We start from the raw sequence: 19,045 nt of genomic DNA, 5'->3' as shown, positions 1-19,045 counted from the left end.
GTGCCTACTTCTGCCTCTGGTACCTACACACTTGGTGTGCAGAAATACTTGTTGGACCAATGAATTGTTGAGTGAAATGAGTAACACACTATCCTCACCCAAACAGAATCCTGGGACTGGTGGTTGACATAAAACTGTACAGTTCTCTCTAATACAGAGCAGTGATCACCAAGGTGCCCAGGGCTCCGTGAGTGCAGAGGAGATAGAGCGGTCAATTCTGATCTTAGGGATTGGCGAGACCCTTCCCATTCTGCTGCAGGGGCCTCACACACCCATTTCCCCATTGCTACTCTGCCTAAATCCTATTTATCTTCCTAACATCACTTCCAGAAGAGCCTTCCCTGGCTTCATAGAGGTAAATCAATACCTCCTCCCCCTCCCCCTTGTATCATTCTGCCTCATGGCACCATGTTATTTTTCTTCAAAACACATAGCACAACTCACTATTAATATTTTTTATATGTTTATTTGTGTAAAGTCTACTGCAATAAACTAAGAGCAACAGCCTGTGTCTTGTTCATGGCTACATCACCAACCCCTAGCACAGAGCCTGATGCCCAAGGGTGTAGAGTTTTAAGCTGTTCGTGGAATACATGAATAAATTTTTACAAAAGAAGTAGGATTTGAGAAGGACCCTGAGAAAGATTCTGACCAAGAGAGATATATGAGAAGAGAATTCCAGGAGGATGGAACAGCATAACCAGAAGCAAAGACACGGAAAAGTGCAGATAGGAGTGGCTGAAATGGTCACGAGGAGCAGACCAGTGTTCACCACAAATGATATGCTAAAGGATAGCAGTGGGGACCATCAGTGGTTTTTGAGGAAGAGAAGTAAAATTACCAGAGCTCAGACTTAGAGAAGTGGCTCAAGAAGATCTATAAAGGGCTGATTGGTAGAAAGAGAAACTGGAGAGAAAGAACTATTAGGAGCCTGCTAAAGTGATCCGTGGAAAAGTGATGGGGGTCTGACGAGGGCAGCTCTAGTAGGAATGAAAAGATCAAAGACATGGCTGCAGAAGGATTGAATGGAATTATATGTGAGGAGAAGGGAGAAGGAGAATTCAGCAATGACCCTTGAGTTTCTACCTGGGAGAGTGAGTGAAGGGAGTGGCGATGTGAGCAGAGATTGCAGACACAGCAAAAGGAGGAGGAGTTGAGAATGAAGTGAGAGAGCCTAACATGGATGTCTGGTGTTTGAGGTGTTGAAGAGCCAGCAGTTGGGACTACCCAGGCAAAAAGAAGGAAATCAGGACTAAGATGTGGATTTAGGCAACATTGGCCCAGAGTGGGTACTGGAGTTGGTGAGCGTTAGATGAGAACACCCCTTTGATTTTTCCTGCACAGCAGCTCAGCCTGAGCCTCAGACAATTACCCTAGAAGAGGGGTTGCAGACTCCTCTAGGCTGCTGGAACCTTGTTTCTGCTGGATTCTGGGCAACAGAGGCACACTTTACATGTCATTCCATTGTTGACACAAATGTAGGCATGGCTCTTGGATCCTGGAAAATTACCTTTCTCCCTTGAAGACCTCCTGACTATCTCTCCTGCTATGTCCTTCCAACCATTGCACATAGCATGAGCTCACCCTACCTTAACTCTCTCCCATCCCACACTCCAAGTGGCCAAAGCTAAATTCTCCCTGGTCAAGTTGAGCCCTGTGTCCTCATCAAGAATATGATGGACTTCAGAGAAAAGAAAACCCACACAGAGCTAGAAAAAAATTTCCCAATAGTAAAAGCTTTAGCTTTGACTGATAGAAAGATTACACACCTAATTGTTTCCAAACCTAAGTAATGAGGAAACCCACCAAGTGTCAGACTGGTATGAAGGAATTTCCCAAGGTGAGGGGTACCACAAAGTGAGTTGGTCATGACAATGGATAGACCATTGTTTCTCACCAGTCCTCCGGGGTCAGGTGTGGAGACGAATGAGGAGAGATTAATGCAGACATGCTCAGCTCTCAAGGAGTTTTTCCTTGAAAGAGAAAAACAAAGGCAGGATGAGAACTCAACAAGCTGCTTCCTTCAGGAGACCTGCTGTAGCAGAAGTAGCCCCTCACAGATCTGCCAAGAATGAAGCTTTTAAATTACTACTGATGAAGACACAGGGTCAGAAGTTCCTAGAATTACTTCCTACCTGAGTCAAAGAAGCACAGGGGCGAGAGGGGATTGCTGTCAGAAATGAGTGATTTTGAGCCCTGGCCCACACTCTGACCCCCTGGAGAACTTGACTACCTCTGGAAGTGAAGGGACATCCTGCCTAGTGGTGACAATCAGTACAAGTCATCTGTTCTTTCAATGCCCCAAAATGTTTAGCTTTAGCCTTTCTATGGGAACAAGTACATTACTGCAAGGCAAACCTGGCCCTAGGACAGGACCACAGACCCCTCCTCCACCTCTCTAAAGGACGCCTATAATTTTCACCTCAATTTCAAAATTATTTATCTAGCCTATGATGTTGATATTCTTTTCCTTATGATGGGAGGCAGCAGATCTGGGTGGGAAAAGCCCAAGTTCGAAACCCTACTCTGCTATTTACAGGCCTCTTGGTTCCCCTGGGCCTCAGTTTCATCAAGTGTCAAAACAAGGGGCCAATCCCTGCCTGAGCATTCTCAGGTTGTTATGAAGAATAGGTAATATGTGTACATGGGAAAGGGTTTCGTGCTCTTTAACTCTCCACACATCAGAGATTGTAATCATGCACTGACTAAACTTGTCAGGTGGATTTTCCTCTACCTCAGTTGCTGCTCCATTTTCCCTGAGGGTCATGAGGTATGGTTAGAGGCTGTCACTTGTCTTCTTGGGCTGCGTTTTCTCTCTCTGTCTACAATGAAAGTGACATGTCTATGGCTACTCAGCACCTCCAGTCTGTGAGAGCTGCTTGCACTGCTTATGTTAGAGCAAGCAAGACAGGAAAAGAAAGCAGACTTCTTCCTACCATTAATAATCCATAACAAAGCATAGCCGAGCTGTTCCGAGAAAACTGGATCAAACAATCTTACTTGGAACATTCTCAAAATAAGGGAGTTCATTCTGACAGATGGGAACTTGAGGCCAGATAGTCCTGGGTTCCGGTCTCAGTGGGCCAATTCCTGGCTGGGTGACCCCAACAAGATCACCTAAATTCACACAATTTCCTTATCAATATAATGTGGCCCAATAACAACAATATATGAAAAGAGTTGTCAATATTAGATTAAATGAGGTAATGATTATGAAAGTGTCTGTCACATGGTAAGTCCCCAGACATATGGGTTTCCTTCCTTCCTCACAGAGGAAAGAAGTAATGGTAATAATAGTAATAAGAGCTAATGTTTATATAGCACTGATGATGTAGAAGGCACTGTTCTAGGAGCTCTGCTTATATTGACTCATTTAGTCTTCACAGCAACTGTTTTCATCCTCATGCCATAGGTGGAAGAGCTGAAGCTCAGGGAGAGGAAGTCCTTCCCTGAGGTCGTGTAGCTCACAGGGGCAAAGCAGAGCTTAAGCAGGCAGTCCCACACTCAAAGCACACCATTTACCCACCATGCTATAGTGCTTCCTGGGATTATGGGTATTAACCCACAAGGGTCCTTTCAGCTTTATTCTGAGATTTGATTCATAGGCTTTTTTCCTCTTATTGATATGGAATGGCTTTCTAGAAAATATATATTCTATCTAGTTTTTTTTCCATGTCACAAATGTGCCTTCCTGTCATTTGTAATGATTCAGCTTCTGACAAGCTTCTTAAGGGAAGGTTATTTTTTTCCCCACCTAAACTACCTTTGCAGAGTTCACAGACATCACGCAGGTATTTATGGTTTGAGGAAGAGCGTCATATATGGAAACTGAAGAATGTTTGTTAAGGTTAGAATTAACCGTGATTGATTTGATTTCACTGATGAGGTAATTGAGGAAATGAACAGGTAGTTGGGTCTTTCCAGAAGAAGGTCAGGTGCAGTTTCTGGGAGGCGCCAGTCAGATCTGTTCCAGAAGCCTTTGCTTGCCTTGCCTTTCGCAAAACCACCCCACTATGGAGCAGGAAAGGAAAGCACTGTGTCTGCATTTGCTGATGGCTGATTCACTTTTCACATGAAAGCTGCACTCTGATCTGATGTACTCTGACACCTCCAAAGATGCTGTTGTCTACAGAATAAAACCAAACCTCAGCTGGGCCTCAAGGGTCCTCCACCCTTGTCTAGCTTCAGATCACTTCTGCAAGGCTCAATTCCACCAGCTTCAGACTCTGTTCTTCCCCAATCATTCTCTGAGCCCTCCCTCCCCTGGGCTTTTGCTCAGGGAGGGGTCCCTCCCCCTTTCACTCTGCCAATGTTCTAGTAAGTTTTCAAAGCTCTTTAAACTGCACCTTCCCCACATGTATGTCCCAGATACCCCCAATTCAGAATTAATCTTTTCTTGCTTGAGTTTTCCCCTACATAGACTTGTACTTCTATTTTAGAATCGATCACTGATCATCTTGTGTTATATTTTGTGTGTATTTCTGCTCCATCCACAGAGTGAGCCCCTAATTGGCAGAGTGAAGGTCACAGTCATCCCTGAACACGCCCACAGTCCTTCATCAATACAATTCCTGGTGAAAGGATGCTTTCAATAAATTTAGGTTCAGTGCTTGAATTCAGCTTCTCACACAGCAGAGTGGAATCACTTTGCAACTATGCATTGAGTTGAGAGCCCACTCCCAAAGGCTAAACCAGCCAATGAACTTTTCCCACAGTGACTGTAATACATCACAGGCCATCAAGCTGAGGGAAAACTCAGCTTTAAGCATCTGTAGATTGACTTAACTAAAGGAGTCATTCTACCAGAAAGCATGGTCATGATTTCTCTTATTATCCAGAGTATGAATAAAAATCATTATAATGATAAATTAGTGGCAGGAGTCATTGATTTTCAGAAAGGAAAATTACTGATGCACAATAAAATTGAATTTATAGACTCTCATTCAGGCATTCTTTGACATACTCTGTAATAATAAGAATTCACTTTATAGTACTTACAATTGGTATGTCAACATATGATTTCATCCTCATATCAACACAGAGAAGCTGGACTCATTGCCAAGTTACAGATAAGAAAACCAAGTTCCAGGCAGGCAAAGAGACAAACAATTATTTAATGCTGTAGTTGGATCTTAAACTCAGGACACCTGACTAGATCCTGAGTTCTCTTCTCCCAGGCATTATGCTGTAGACTGAATGTTTGTATTGCTCCAAAATTCATATGTTGAAACCTAATCCACAATGTGATGGTATTTGGAGGTGTAACTTTGGGAAGTGATTAGGTTATGAGGATGGAGCCCTCGTGAATGGCATTAGTGCCCCTATGAAAGAGACCCCAGAGAGCTCCCTCACCCCTTCTGCCATGGGAGGACACAGAGACAAGACAGCTCTCTGTGAAACAGGAAGTGGGCCCTTGCCAGACAGTGACTCTGCTAGTGCCTTGTTCTTGGCCTTCCCAGCCTCTGGAACTTTGAGAAGTAAATGTTTGTTGTTTAAGCTACCTAGTCTATGGTATGTTTGTTGTAGTAGCTTGAACGGACTAAGACACATTACCAAGGGTCTACGGAACCTCCTGAGGGTAAGGTTTCCAGGTGAGCAGCTTCCTCTCCAGGCATCAGGGGTCCTTGTTGGAGGCTTGTGTGTATGTTTGTGCCACCCCAGCCACACTTGGTGGAGCACACTTTAGGTGTCTCAGTGCAGTGGAACTGCTCACTCCAGGGTGTCAATGGTTCTATGATGACATATCAGAGACTTCCTTTCAATGCTTTCATCTAAGTCTGCTGCCTTCAGGAAAAAACCCATGTCTTAACTCTCTATATGGTGCCTTCTCCCTGTAAGCTTCACCCTGCCCAATAAACCGCCTTACTCGTTCAAATACCTTCTTTCAAAATGAAATTGGTGACATAACTGTACTCAGAGGAGGGGTTGTTCTAAGAGAGCTAAATCTTCATCTATTTTAGTGAAACATTAATTCACAATATAAGCTCCCTGGTTGCCTAGAACAGAGCTTGACACACAGAAGATGCTCAATACCTTTTTATTGTTGAATAAAGTAAATAAAACATGAAATAATAATATTAATAAGCATATTATTTAGAGCTGTGGAGGTAATCACAAGAAAAACTAGAGCAAGGATGGATAGAAGTCATTGCCTCTGAGTAAGATGACTCATGGTGGGAAGGGCCTGAGTCAGGAGACTCTTCATGCCTCCTGGAGTATTTGAGTTGGAGGAGGAGTCAGCCTAATCCAAACTGCAGCCTTTTCTTGGCCTTTCTGCCTGCAAACTACCCTGCCCACCTGAAAACTGAAAACCGGGCCCTGGGGAGCACAAAGGCCCATGTCTGCACCTGTTTTAACCATGAGGCTGTATTACTTTACTAAAACTTCAAACATTTAATATCTTTTACAAATCAGTCCATTCAGACTCTTCGTGACTTCTGGTTTCTGGGTTGTATAAACAAAGGACCCAAAGCCTCTAGCAAGAGACCTTCCTTCCATTCTCCTTCCTGCAGTCAACTGGAAGAAATAAACACCAACAGGGGGTACATAGCCCTTCCATACACTCAAGACTGTTCCTTTCAGAATGCTTTGCCAAGCCCTCTCCCTATCAGTTCTCTCATGAGCCTGTGCCCAGAGTACACCGGAGCCCCAGATCACCCTCTCTCCATCTGCTGCTGCCCATGCTGAGTCTCAGGCAGCCCCACCGTGCAGACAGTAGAGGGGGTGTCCCTCCGGGCTGGTCTAACAGAAAGAGCACAGGACATTTCCATGTGACCGCTGATTAGCCTGACACTGAGGCTGAGTGAGGACGGCGTACCATACTGGATGTGACACAACTTAAGCAAAAGCTCAAAATAAATGTTTAAGCCTGAAATTAAAGAAGAGAGACAGAGAGCAGTGGGTGGAAGGAAGGAAATGTGTGCTCTGGGCCCGCCTCTGCCACCAAGCTGCTGTGGGTCCCTGACCAAGTCACTTCTCTGGACCACAGGCTGCTCTCCCACAAGAAGAGGATAAAATCCTGCCTTGTCAGCATCATCGGGTGGTTGTGACAATGGGAGGAGATCCCTGGTGTTCAAAAGTTTTGGGAGCTAAAAGACTCTGTATATTTTGAAAGATTTTTGTGATCATACATTGGGCTGGCAAGAGAAGGAGAAACTGTTTTTTTTTCCCCTGGTCTGGAACTTTGAGTCACAAAGCAGCTAACTCAGCACTCTGAGGCAGACCTAGGGGAGGAATTCTGGCCTCTTGCCTGCTGTCCTAGTTGTTAAAATCCAGCACATCGCTCTAGAATAGAAGGCATCATCTAGATGTAAGCTTTCAAAGCAAACACAGAGGGACCCACATGCTGGTCTCTAGGCCCTCCCCACAGGACCCCGGAGGACAGTCATGCTGATTCTCTGCAACCTGTCCTTTCTCCCCAGGCTTAACCTTTCAGAGGCAGATTCAGAAAACAGGCATTGAGGGACCACTGTTTCTGGGGAAATTTCATGCATTTCGCTGAATCCCAACAATCCTGTGAGGCAGGTGCTACGTTGCTCCCATTTTCAAGATGGGCACTGAGGAGGGAAAGATGAAGTGAGTTACTTGAGCCTGCACAGATTTGAAGGCCCAGATATACTCAGTCTGAGCTCCTGGCCTTTGTGGTGACCAGATGTGGGGCCAGGTAACCAGCTGGTGGGGTGTCAGAACCTGAGCTCTAGGCTAGGCTGGGCCAGAGGTGGGTGGACACACCCCCCTCCCCCCCATAAAGCACTTACTCTCCAGGGAGGTTCTAGAGGTTTCAAGCAGGGGTGTCTCTAAGCTGGCAATAATAGTGCTGCCAGCCTGGAGGGAGATGTGGAGAAGCTTTGCCTTCTTAGGTCTGTTCCTGGCTTCTCCACTCTAGGAGGCCCTTGACAGGGACTGTCATAGACATGACAAATCGCCGGGGGCTCCCTACGGCAGGGGACCCTCTCCAGGTGGCATGCCCACCTCAATCTCACTCAGGTTGAGTGGGCACAGCTTGCATAGATTTCCAGTCAGCCATGGCCTCATCTAAGAGCATCCTGATTCCATGTAGGCATCTGGGGACACCTACAGAAGGTTCCAGAGGGGTTTCTTGGTCCCTGGTCAAGACAGGACCCAGGATGTTATCCTGAAGGTGGGGCACTGTTTTATTCTCTAAGAATCTTGGGAGGCCTTGTGATCTTTCGTGTGTGTGTGTGAGGAAGATCGGCTCTGAGCTAACATTTGTTGCCAATCTTCCTCTTTTTGCTTGAGGAAGATCATTGCTGAGCCAACATCTGTGCCAATCTTCCTCTATTTTATGTGGGATGCTGCCACAGTGTGGCTTGATGAACAGCGCCAGGTCCATGCCTGGGATATGAACCTGTGAACCCATGGCTGCCAAAACAGAGTGTGCAAATTTAACCACTATGACATCGGGCCGGCCCCAAGAGGCCCTGTGATCTTTGTCTCAGAGTTTGTTCTCTCTACCTCAGCCCTTGATGATACAGGTTCCAGTTCAAGATTAGGGGATACTGGCTCTAGGGTACCCTTAAACCAGGAATTTCACTGAATCTCTGGATCTGGAGGAAGCTCTGGAGCCAAGGCTGTTATCCCAGATGGAATACGCCTCTCTGCTGGTGGTGGGTATGGGTGCTCCCACAGGCCTAACAGGAAGCTGTGTTCCTCTCTTCAGGTAGCTCCACCTCTTACAGCTGTGCTTCAGAATAGTCCCTGGGCCCTCCAGCTCCCACTCTGGGCCACAGTTCTCACTTTGGGGCATAGGGAGAAATGTGGGCCTCAGCGAGCCTCTCTGACCATGGCCTGGGGCCTCCTGGTCTGGGCGTAGGGGAGTCAGGCTCCTTAGCTGCAGAAGCGTTAGGCCCATAGGCCAGCCTGATTCTGGTCCTGAGAGGCAGAAAAGCATGCAGACTTGGACTCATGGCCTGGGGCCAGGCACTGTTGGGAGGGGCTCCAGGAGGGCTGAGGGTATAAGGAGACCAGCTCAGGGCTTCTGTGGAGGAAGACAGGTGGAAGCTACTGCATAGGCCCCTTCGGCCTCTAGGCCTCCAGGGAAGATGCAAGTTGGCTTCTCTGGCCCGTGGCAATGGGCTAGTAGGGATCTATCCTGACACCTGCATTCTGAAAGAGCAGCTGGATGCAGCCAGGGCAGGCAGGGATCCTGACGGGCCTCCATAGGCAGGCCATGAAAGAGATCTCAGGGGCTGGAAATGGGCAGGAACTTAGCGTGGTGAAGGCCATGGGTTTGGGGCAGAAAAAGGGGAAGTCACAGAATTACAGGGCTCAGAGTCCAAGGTGTCTTGAAGGTTCTGGGCACCAACCTTAACTGCAGGTGGTTCAGGAAGAATTTGTGTATCTTCTTGCACCCACCAAAAGGGAAAGCATCTGATAATGCAGGGAATATGATTGGGCTTGGTTGGAGGGCTGCAGGAAGGATGAATTTTCTTCCTGCAGTCTCTGGAATAAGCCTGTGGGTCTCTCCTTCTGGACTTTCTGGGTCAAGTAGGAGAGGTGACTGCTGGGCAGGGTCTAGCCAAATACTTCTGGCACAAATCCAGGAGCTCACAGAGGGGAAGGACTAGGTTGTGAGAGTGTGGTTTAGAGTGGCTGTCCTGGCCAGATTGGGAGAGCCTGGAAGGTTCCAGTTCAGTCACTTCCTACCACCTTCACATCCACTCCCCTAAACCTGGGCTATGGAAAGGCCAGGTTTGTGGCCATAAGAAACTTGATGGGAGAACATAAGTCTAGGCAAAGAGAGAAGGCTTCCAGGCCAGGTGCTAAGTCGGGAAAGTCCTAGGAGGGTCCTGCGTGGCAAGCAGAGCAGGGAAGCGTGGTGGGGGACAAGCAGTGAACAGAGATACAGTAGTGATTAGGGCTGGGGGACCTAGGAGCAGGTACACCCTCCCACACCTGGGCCAGACTCTGGGGCAGGCTGGGTCCTATTAGGGTTGGGAACAGGAGAAGGAAGTCAAGGATGTTAGCAAGAAACTAAGATGCCATTCCAAGAGTGTATAAAGGCAGGGCCTCAGGCAGAGGAAGAGCAAGGTTGGACTCACGTTCTACATGCAGGCAGTGGATTCGCAGCCCAGGGCCAAAGGGGATGAGCAGCCAGACTAACCTGGCATTTATTTCCCAGAGCTCCTGATCCTGGGCTTCTGCAATTCTAACTGATTTTTTCCTTAATAAAGACAAGAACTTCCCACTGCAGAACCTAGGGCCAGGCTGAGCTTTTCCAAAGCCTACATGCAGTCAGGTACAGGTTCCCAGAAGGAGGCTAGAGAGCCAAGAGGGGCCCCCTAGAGCCCAACTCCATTCTGAAATCCTTGTTTGACTTTTAATGAATCCAATCACCTTCTCGGGCGCTAGGACCTCACGTGTGAAATGAGGGTGTTGGATCACAGCAGAAGTTTCCAAACTGCTGTGTGTGTAGCTCAGCCATCTGAGGAGGGACCTCCTGGGCCTCTGCGGGTGTCAAAGAAGAAGCAAGATCAGAAAGGGAGACCGGAAGCCCCACTACCCCCAATCGCCTAGAGCACTTCCATTTTTAATTTTAAAATATTGGGTTTCCATATAAGATTTCAGGTGGAAACCACAACAAGAAAGGGAATGAAAAGGAAAGGAAATGGGGAAAAAGAATAGAAAAAAAAAAAAAGGAAAGATAAAAGAAAAAACAAAGAAAAATGCTGGGCTAGATGCTCTGTGGGCTGTTTCAGGTCCCTTTGTTCTCTGAGTCACCAGGATGCTCTCCTGCCCACATTTTCAAGAACCACTTCTGTTCCTTCCTGCTGTCCTCTCAGGGAAGAATCCATACATACGCCCAGAAAAAGCCACTGGTTAGATCTCATTTCCCAGCTCTGCAGAGTGCTGGCTCACAAAGGAGGAAACGGGGGGTTATGTGGGCTGGGAGGGAGGAGATCTGAGGCCCCGAGCTGTAAATCAAGCTCAGAGGTTTGGATTCCCCGCTGTGTGACCTTCAGATGCCCTTCTCCACTCCAGAAACCAGCGCACTAACACCCAGACTGAGGGAAGCGTGCCCAGCTCCCAGGCTGCCCGTGAAAGCTGGGCCCACTCTCAGGAGTTGTTTTGATTTTTCAGGAAAAACTGCTCAAAGCCAAACCTTCCCTCCCAAGAACAACACAGGCTGGGATTTTCGATGTGCTTGGGAGATGAAGGCTTTGCATGGCTCCATGCCATTGCCTGGCCAGTGAGACCACAGATAACATCCATACCTGAATCAGTATGCAAGGTTCATAATTGCTGTCACTTTTTACTCTAAACACTTCTCACTCTTGCCAAGTCTCTGGGCTTCCTCACATATTTTCAATCGTTTTGCTCTACCATTCCCCAAGCTAACTGTGTTGCTGCACATCTCTTAATACCCAGCCCACAGGTCCAGGAATTCTATACAAGCCTGGAGGTGTGGCAAATCCAGACTGAGTTGAGGATTTCCTTTATGTACATGCACACCATCCAGTGAGAGCAGTCTGCTGCTCTCTCACACAAGAGGAGAACGAGTTGAAACACTCTGCGAGTGCAGGACAGTGGAAAGAGCACTGGATGAGGAGTCAAGAGAGGAATGCCCTAGAGTCAGCACTGACTGACCCTCTCTGTTGAGCTCAGGTGAGTCACTTCTTCTTTCCAGGCTTGTTTCTTGGTCTGTGAAATGAGCGAGATCCTTCTCTCTCTCAACCGACATTTACCACATGCCTGCTCTCTGGTGAAGTGGTTCGCCTTGATCAAGGTCACAGCTCAAGGAATGGCACAAAAGGCACTCCAGACAAATTTAACGCTGGAGATCAGTAGGGTATTCCAAGGCAAAGTCAGTTTTCCCTCCATAAAGGAAATGGATTAGACACATTCTCATTCCCCTGAAAGCTCACAGTGTAGTGAAGGAGAGTGACATGTCCGAGGACAATCACCTAGCAGCGTGATTTTTATCACTTTCATAGCGGTTACCAGGCTTTTGTGAGATACAGAGGGGGTGGTCCTAGAGTGTGTCTCAGAGAGGTGACAGCTAAGTTGAATTTCAAAGGCTGATCACCAGACAAAGAAGGGAAGGGAGGCGAGGGAAGAACAGGCAAAGGAGAGAGTTTGGTGGGTTGAAGAATTTCAAGTAATTCCCCAATGCCATTATGGGGTGAGAAGGGAAGAGGAAGTAAAAGGTTAGGTAAATCTGACCTCCAGGGATCTGTGTACATCAGGCTGTGTGTATGCCAAGGTACGGGGTTCAGTTTTTAAAATTTTTTTCCTGAAGGCACTGGGGGAAAACTGCAATGCAGGGGAATAACATAATCACATTTAAATTTTAGAAATCTCTCTCTGACTGTCTTGTAGGGGGTGGTTGGAGAGAAAAAGAAATGGAAGGCAGGGATATCACTCAGGAAGCAAGAGCAAGAGGTGATGGTGTGGGCACAATGGCAGTGGAAAGAGGGAAGTGAAATCACAGCATCTAGTGAGGGCCAGGACTAGAAGAGCATTTTCCATTTCTAACTTTCTAGGACTCTACAGCTAAAGAAATCTCCCTGCACACATTTCACCTCCCATTTTTATCCACCCCTCCTCCCACCTCCCACACACTCCAAAGTCTGGCTGGCCCCTCCCACTCCCAGGCTTGGATAATAGGTGTGGCAGCCGGCCCAGGCGGTCCCGCCATCTTCTCCACCAGCATGTTCTGCTGCCTGAGCAGTTGGCCGCCGCCATGAGTGTTAATTGGAGAGACATCTGAAGTGACCAGACTGGTTACACCGCCACCATGATAGACACACTCCATCTGCTCTAACAAGGCACGTCTCAGTGCACACATGAGGCCAGCCCAATTCCCTGCACCCAAGATTTGTTAGAAGTGAGACTCAAAGAAGTTAGATTCTTAAGATTTTAAACTGAAACTCGCTCAGAGAACATCGAGTCGACGCACTTTGGTTTGACGGAGAGGAAAAGAAGGCCCAGACATGCCCAGGGTTACACTCAGAGCCCATGGCCAGGTCTCCTGATCTGTCCTCTGCCCTTTGTAGGTGGGTAAGGTGTGAAGCTGGGGACTGAGCCTCTAAAGTCATGAGCTGACCAGTGTGATCCCCTGCACAGATTTGCTCAAACTATCCACTAACTGGAAGTGACATGGCTTAACTGTAGGATGAAATTGTGCATTGAACCTGTCGATTTCATAGAAATTTTTAATTTAAGTTACTCTGTTATCTAGCCGGAAAAAACTTTAGAAATAATCTAGTCCAATGGTGTTTCTCACTAGTATTTGTTTATTTGCTTTTGTTTTGTTTTGTTTTGTTTTAGTAGCAGAGCCTTTTTCAGATGATAAAATTGAGGCTCTGAAAGGGGAGCATTTGGAAAAGATGACATAATGAATAAGTGACGAAATACATTAGGACCAAGCTCTTCTAACCCGAGCACATGTTCTACATCCATTATCTTAAGTTGGTCTTTACAACAAGCCCAGGTGCCTCTCACTGCTGCTGCGCCATTGTAGGGACAGAGAGGAGGAGGGTTCCGTAAGGAATCTGTATCTGTCTTATAGCAAGCCCTAGAATCTTTCAGAACAGACTCTTTTAGTATTACTTAATTGTTGTGTGGCATTTTCTAATTATTTATTCACATTCACATATATAATTCCATTTTCACTGTGAAGAATGTCAGGGATGCCCATTTTACAGAAGATACAGAGAAAAGAGAAGTGACTTGCCACACAGTCAGTAAGTGGGAGGGCTAAGACCCAGCTGTCTCGGTTTTCCAACCCCCATCTAGGGACCCCAGTCCCCCTGAGCTGTGCACAGCTCAACGATGGGAATATCTCCTGAGAGATGCATCATTAGGCGATTTCATTGTTGTGTGAACATCGTAGAATGTGTACTTACACAAACCTAGATGGTATAGCTTACTATACACCTAGGTGATGTGGTACTAATCTTATGGGATCACTGCCATATATGCAGTCTCTCATTGACCAAAACGTCATTATGTGGCACATGACTAGCTCTTGCGCATCCTGAGAGAACCCACACTCTAGTTAGCTGCCTTTTGTGGACTGAGTGCCAGTGGTGAATAACAGAGAGCCCCTGTTGCTAAGCTGCATCATTACAAACAACATTGCAACTTCCTTGATGGTAGTTCATCAACAAGGGAGATGGAAGTCATTAAGGAGACCAATCTGGGACTTGTAATTAACTAGGAGGAGCAAAAGCATCTTGAACCAGCAGCAAGTGGACGTCTCAGTGAAGCAAAGAGAGAAGTCTCCCTTCTGAAAGTCGCACAATACCATGAAGCCCCATCTTTGCCCCACTGCACCCCCAGGTGCTGAGAAGGTAAGTATGTCCAGACCAGCCCTGCCAAAAGGACTAAGGCAATGCTGTCTGACAGGTGCTAAGGTCTGCAAGGCAGGTAAGACTGGACACCAAGGGCCCAAGGAGGTGCTCCTGGAAGACCCTGGTCATCCGTGGGCCCGAGGCACATCCTCTACATGGATGGGAGAGAGAGCACCATGCCTAGGGGATGCTCAAGACTGGGTCATCCCCTCCGTCCATGAACACTGTCATAAAATCTGGCTATAGTGATCCTGAGAGGGAGAAAAAAGCAGTGAAAAATGCAGCTATAAGCGGAGTCACAGCTTTTTATGGAAGGGGGCTTCAAATGCATTCTGATTTAGCTCATTTTTAGTCATATTGAGGCACTTGGCAATGACAGCTGCCTGATTCTTGGAAGAGGCTAACAACTCTCCCACAATAATAACAGTGATAAAAATAATAAGAATAGCAGCAATGATTATTAGTATAAATATTGCATTAAAATAACTGCTATTACTTTAAGGACAGCTAACAGACATAGACAGTTTTTAGTCTAAAACATTGTTTACTGTTTGTTGTTGCGTTTGCTTGTCATAAAACCCATAGAGGGTAGGCAGGGCAGGATGGTGACAACACTCATTTTACAGAAGAAGAAACTGAGGCCCAGAGACAAGGAGTGGGTTACCCAAATCACAGGGTAAATTAGTGGCAGAGCAGTGAGGATTTGGGGGTGGGAGAGTGAAGGAGAAAGTTTAATAATTTGGACTTGCTAGGGCCCAATGAAGAAGGATGCTGACTTCTCTTTGGAAGGGATGCACGTTGTTCATCATTCTGGGCACGGTGACACTGAAGGCTGTACTGTTGGATGAGTCAAGAATCCCAGAGATGCAGCTGTGACTTAAGAGGGTTGCTTTTAAAAGGGAGATTCCGGTCTCTGGGTCTTGAGTGGACAACATTCACAGGTGCCTTGGCCTCATCTACATGGCAGAAGCCACAGAACCAATAGAGGGAAAGAATTAATAAGCAGTTGCATATATTCACACCCTTCTAGCATCACTCTTAAAGGTCATGCTTACATCTCTGCCCTGTCTATCCCTTCCCTCTGCTGATGTGAGCTCCTTGGTGTCCAGGACTTTATCTTTTCTTTTCTCTGTCCTTGGTGCCTATTACATTACCAAGCACAGAAAAATGTTGTGTAATACGTGTTAAATGCATATATGCAAAAAGGAATAGATGAATACATCAAGAGGTAACTGACTTTGGGCCTGGGGATACATTCAATGCAACTCCTAACTGAGATAACCTGCTCCTTAGTGCCGAAAACTTGGTCTCTGTGTGTCTTTCCCTGTTAGACCTCTAATATTTATTCCCTTGGAAAGTTCAGTGAAAACAAACAGAATGTGGAGTCTAAATGACAAAAGGCTAAACAGCAGCACAAGCCCCCAGGCACCGCTGAGACGGGCTGCTTAGTGAGTGCCACACAGATGCCTTCCCCCACATCAGGCCTGGCAGCATCACTAACCTGATAAAAAACCAGCCACCTGAAATGATGCCCGTGTATCAGTTCCAGCCTATCTGGATTCACATACACAACAGTTTTAATCTAGTTCTGGGACTTCACCCGAAAGACCATTTTATTTAAATTCAGATACCCAAAAGAAGGCATTTGGTTTAAATTCATACATATTTGGCATCTACATGTGCAAAGCCCTGTGTTAAGTACCCAGGGGATAAGACAATTAATCTGATTGGTCTTTGCTTTCAAGGAGTTTACAATATTAGGAAAGACAAGATAGTACCAGGCAAAAAAAAAAAAAAAAAAAAAATTGCTCAGTAAATTTATTAGTTTCCTATTGTAGCTTTAACAAATTACAGAAATTTTGTGACTTAAAATGATACAAACTTATTATCACACAGTTCTGGAGGTCAGAAGTTTAAAAGGGGTTCACAGGGATGCATTCCTTCTGAAGGCTTTAGGAGAAAATCTCTTTCTTTACATTTTCCAGCTTCTAGAGGCCACCTGCACTCCTTGGCTCTTGGCCCCCTCCTCCATCTTCAAAGCTAGAAGTATAGCATCTTTTCTCCTCTCCAACCTCCTGCCTTCTTTGTATAAGGACCTTTTTGATGACAGTGGTCCACTTGGATAATCCAGGATAACTCTCCCATTTCAAGATCCTTAAGTTAATTGCATCTGCAAAGTTCCTTTTGCCATGTAAGGTAACAAGGTCATAGGTTCTGGGGATTAGGACATGGGCATCACTGGGGGCCATTATTCTGTTGGCCACATGACAGAAAAATCAGAAGCTTCAGGAGTACAAAGGAAGCTGTGGTGAATCCAGCAAGAAGCATGAGGGTTAGGAAGGGCATCATAAAAGAGACAGCATGTGGATTGATCTTGAAAGATAGATAGGATTTTATAGGACAAGATGGTGGAGAAAATGGTGAAAAATAATCTGGTGAGAGTGGAATATGAGATATATGTGGCAGAGAAGCACTGGAAGAAGAGGCTGATGATATTGTTGAAGCCAAACTGAGGAGGACCGTGAATGCCGTGTAAAACCGTTTGTGTTCCTTATGCAAGTAGAGACCATGAATATTTTTGAGAAATGTTCTATCCTTCTGAAAGATCATTATAGCAACAGCACAGCAGATGTACAAGAGAGGCAGGAGGCTAAAGGCAAGGTGACCAATTTGGAGTTATCGCAGCAGCCAAACCAGTAAATGATGACTTAAACCATTGGTAATGGGGCTCGAAAAGGGGAAAATTCAGACACTGAAGAAGTAAATTTATCAGGATTTGGTTAACTAATTATGCATAGAAGATGAGAAACCTGGAAGAGACCGAGCTATAAATGCAATAACTTGAATTGATACCCTTGTATCGACTGTTAATTAGGTGAACAAGTAGCCAAAATGTGTATGAGAAAAGGAGCAGATTTGGGGAAGAAAGAGGATGAGTTCAGGTTAGGAGTCCAGGGTACCTCTGAGGCTTCCAGATGGAGATGCTGACAAGTAGCCGGAGTTTCAGAAATAGTCTTAACTGAGAGACCAGGACCCCTTACATCTGTCTGCCACCAATTTTTCAGTTATAAAGGTCACAGCTAACGTAAGTTTTTTGTTGGTTTTATTTTTTTTGCGGGGAGGGATTTGCCCTAAGCTAACATCTGTTGCCAATCTTCCTCTTTTTTTTTCTCCCCAAAGCCCCAGCTCACGGTTGTTTATCCTAATTGTAAGTCCTTGTAGTTCTTCTATGTGAGCTGCTGCCATAGCATAGCAACTGACAGACAGGTGGTGTGGTTCCATGACCAGGAAGCGAACTGGGGCCACTGAAGTGGTGAGGGCGCTGAACTTTAACCACTAGACTGTCAGGGCTGTCTCTAACATAAGTTTTTAAAATGAGTTGCTGAGAATTGTCATTGCATGGCAGAAGTTCCAGTTCTTAAGATTGAAGGAAGCATGACAAGAAGACCCGGCACTGTCCCCAGGCTAGTGATTCTCAGATAGGACATTTCCACATGACACAGTGAGGAAGCTGTTGTGGGTGCTGTCTTCAAAGAAAAAAGAACAGTGCCCTATGTACCTGTGATCAAAGACAGCCTGTGTGGGGTTCAAGCTTGTGAGCAGAGGCAGAGAAGAGTGGGTAAGAAGACAGAGTTCTCTAGGGCACGGCCTTACTCTCCACCGTATGTATGTATCCCAGCCAAACCCTCCTTCTACTTTGCTGATTCTGTGACTTATTACCTCTCCTTCTACTTAGATTGCTTTTTCCTCCTTCCCCTCAAGGCTCAGCTCAAATGCCATCTCCTTTGGGAAGCCTTCCATGGTTCACCTCAAAGGAAATAGTGCTCTTTGCCTACCACTGGTTGTATTTCTTTTATGATTCTCTGCCTGTAGTATCTAATACTTGTATTATAATCATATGTGTATCTAAGCTTCTCTTTCTCACCAAACTCAGAATTTCTTGAGAGTGCAGATTCTGCCTGATCTATTTCTGTGAGCATTCTAGCACCTTACATAATGCCTTGCACACTGTCAGTGCTCCATTAACGCAGAATGAATGGATAAAAATAGTTGTTTGAACACTTATGTTATCCTTTCCTCTCTCTCCTACCCTTTATTAAATAGACTTTGTGTGACCTTCTTGTGGGCGGGGGTCAGTTCTTAAGAAACTCCCAAAGTACCTCCCACAAATAGCTTTCAAATGACTGGAATGCAGTCGATCACTGCTGAACTCTGTTGTGTTGATGACTTGTGACTTACAGCAGAGAGACTTGGGATAACAAGGCCTGGGATATGATTATGTTGAATCAATATGCCGTGAGAACTTAAGGACAGTTCAGCCTTGGCCCAGGGGTGGGAGAGGCAAGGCATCTTAGACCCTGGAGAAAAGAGGCTCTGGGCCCAAAACGGGTGGATCTTGGCTGAGTGAGCAAATGTGTAGACTCAGGATTCAGGAGGAAAACCGGCATGGGTCAGTGAGCACAGCAAAGGAAGTCTCGAGCCCTGGATGCTAGGCCTGCCTGGGTCCATTTCTGATTAGCTCTGTGACCTTGAACAAATTTTTCCATGACTACCTCCTTCTTATCATTCAAACTTCCAACTACACATCACCTTCTCATGGCGGCCTTCACCGGCTATTCAAGCCTCTCACCCCCGTCACCTTATTTTTGATTTGTTGTAACACCAATAGAATACATGAAATTATTATGTTTGTTTATGTGCCTACTTCCTGCTTCCCCAGCTAGAACACA

At 46.0% G+C, this 19,045-nt stretch overlaps 1 long non-coding RNA gene across 2 annotated transcripts in view; it reads left to right on the top strand.

Moving 5' to 3' along the window:
- LOC111768975 (uncharacterized) overlaps nt 1-19,045 on the top strand; it is a 40,243-nt gene that overhangs the window by 9,614 nt on the left and 11,584 nt on the right. For both annotated transcript variants that reach the window (XR_011429143.1, XR_002801650.2), the window contains 2 exons: nt 11,389-11,625; nt 14,183-14,315. This is a non-coding gene — a long non-coding RNA (uncharacterized lncRNA). The remainder of the gene's footprint in view (nt 1-11,388; nt 11,626-14,182; nt 14,316-19,045) is intronic.

This window comes from Equus caballus, chromosome 19 (assembly GCF_041296265.1).
Source record: "Equus caballus isolate H_3958 breed thoroughbred chromosome 19, TB-T2T, whole genome shotgun sequence".
In the NCBI taxonomy this organism is placed as follows: domain Eukaryota; kingdom Metazoa; phylum Chordata; class Mammalia; order Perissodactyla; family Equidae; genus Equus; species Equus caballus.
Note: the sequence above shows the minus strand (reverse complement) of the source record. Positions and strands in the feature narration are given on the sequence as shown.